This window comes from Centroberyx affinis, unplaced genomic scaffold (assembly GCF_046629955.1).
Source record: "Centroberyx affinis isolate AG114_WGS23_722 - 3 ecotype Tasmania unplaced genomic scaffold, CSIRO-AGI_Caff_v1 ptg001378l_1, whole genome shotgun sequence".
Lineage (NCBI taxonomy): Eukaryota > Metazoa > Chordata > Actinopteri > Beryciformes > Berycidae > Centroberyx > Centroberyx affinis.
The window spans coordinates 1-2761 of NW_027279862.1; positions in this window are offsets into that span (position 1 = coordinate 1).

Consider the following 2761-nt stretch of genomic DNA (forward strand, 5'->3'; position numbering starts at 1 on the left):
ATTAAGTCTTAGCCAATGCCAAGCCAAAAAAAACAACAAACAAACAAAAAAAAAAAAATCCTCTCCACTTTGTTCGCCAAATATTGTTGCACTTCTGCACAGACGATCGGAAGCAGATAAGTGAATGTTCCTACTACACACTGATAGGGTGAATGCGGATCCATAGGCCAGAACAGGGAGTCCCCTCTGCCTCCAGCTATTAGACTGTTCAAAAGCGCTGTAACACACAAGCATGTACACACACAGTCATACTCACACACACATACACACAGACAATGGATAATCTCTTCGTTTTCTTTATTATGGATATTAGTTTCTATAACTGTTGTTGCTTTATCTTGTGTTGAGTGTGTGTTTCTCTGCCTAGAGCTATTAGACTGCTCAACAGCTCCATAACACAAAGTGCTTAATGTGCACGCAAGCACATACATACAGTACAGTTATACTCACAGTCTCATACTCACTCTCACACACACACACACGCATACACACATAGATAGAGACCACAGTAAAACTCTTTTTTTATGGCAGTTATTAGTTTTTTACGATTGTTGTTGCTTTTTATTATGCTTAGGCACACTGGTGCTGAGTGTTTGTTCCTCTGACTTGTTTGCGGTGATATGGCACCTGAGTCCCCCCCCCCACCCCACCCCGAGATGAATAAAGTGCATCTCATCTCATCCCCTGCTGTGTGTATTACAGGCCTACATCTTTGAATATGGAGGGTGGATTCAAAAAGGCACGAGGCATGTGGAGATGAAGTGACACTAATGGAGGTGAGGCAGTGTCAGAACAGATGAGAAGTCTTGAACCGCTCCTTCCTGTGTGAAGTGAAGGGCTTCACAAATGTATATATATATACTGTATATATCTGTATATATGTGAAGGGTTTCATTCCAAAACACAAGCCATTCTGGAAAATTGGGATATTGATGCCTGAAATTCAATAGTCAGGTCCAGGTGTTGAGATCACGCTGCAAAACTGAGGTTTGCAGCTGTTTTACTCAAGAATGTATAACATGTAACTTGTTGTATTGTGGTTTTGTGTTGTATTTTATATTGTAATATCTGCTTGTTGCTCTCTTGGCCAGGTTCCCTCGCAAAAGAGATGGACATCTCAATGGGACTCACCCGGTTAAATAAAGGAGAAATAAAATAAATAAATAATTCCTACATGACTTATTTTCACGTCAACAATAATCTTCTTAGTGTAGGTGTCAAGCTTTTCAAAAGGTGGTGATCTCACTTTGGGACAAAACTCTTCATTTGACTATAATCATCTGTTAATTTATTACAATCATCTATTATTTTCCTACGAAGATGGCCGTGTGGTGAAGTAACAGAACACTATGAATTGCTCACTGTCTTTGGACTGCTAAGCATCCTCCTGTACCACCTTGTCTGTAAGCACAAAGCTATTGGTGCATTAAACCGTACTTAATCATGATGTGAGACTGTATTGATCCCCGTAGTGACGTACCGCCCCTCCACAGAGAGGTCAGAGGTCAGGATCAGCTGCAGAACAGCATCCCTGTGCTGGTAAGGATTCAGTGTCCCGCTCAAGGACACTTTAGCAGAGCGGATGCTTGTTGACACCGGAGTTTGAACTTAGATCCGCTGGCTGAAGGACGGTCTCTCTACCCACTAGCCGACCCTGCCATCTGCCACGCCGTCTACAGCCAAGTATAAGGCACATCCTCCACGGCATTAGTTCAGATTGGCTTATCGGCTGTCATCAAACTTGATACCTCTTCTTTCTTAAGAGTTAGAAAGAGCTTCGTCCTTGCTGTAGTTTTGATTCTCAGACAGTATATCTAATGAAAAACAGCCCAGGGGTTGCCTGTGGAGCATCCAGAATAAGAGTGTGTGATTCACCGGTAAGATTACAGATGCGCCAACATGAGGCTGCTCTATATTTAGAGGCTTGTTCAGAAATAGAAGGATGCACCAGACATTTTTTATTGAGACATAGCCTGACCAGAAAGCCTCGGTTTGATCTGCTAATCCAGCGACAAAATTACTTGATTGCTGTTTTGTCATTCAGATCTGTTGGGGCGGATTAGGGCCGATTGCCACTGCATGGCAGCTCAGCCTGACACTCAACCAACCAATGACAAAGCAACACAGTAAGCAAGATCCAGATTTGTACAACCTGTGCTTGAAAAAATAATCTTCATTTATAAGCTGCTGTGTGTGTGCCACTGTCATAAATTCCCAACCTAAAATAAGAGCATCCATTAAAATAGAAACATTGGGTATTAATGCAGCACAAAAATCAGCAAAATAAAAATGTGCACTTACAGTGTGTGGCCAACCGGAACAAATGTATCCCAGGACATTTTCATACATGCCTTTCCACCTGAAGTATATTCATTTATGTCTAAGTCATTCTGTAATTCAAATGGAATGGGTTAAGAGGGTACATTTCTGTCACTCACACACACATTATGTGTATGTGCCAATCTCAAGACGTTGTGGCGTACAGCAGAAGTCATGTTCTTTCTGTTTGTAGGACAAGGAAGCAAAGGTAATACTATTTCCATAATAAACGTAATAAATCCACCGCATTGCAAAGTAATAACTGTCAGTGAAACAGATTACTGTCGGGACCTATAAAGCCCGAGGAAAGCCTGGACTGTTGCGTTATTTATTCTTGTATACTTGCAACTGGTAAATCAACGCAATATTGCTGTAAACAAAGACTCTCCACATCTACCAGCCATTGTCAAAAACAAAAGGAAAGTAAAAGTAACGGTTTGGA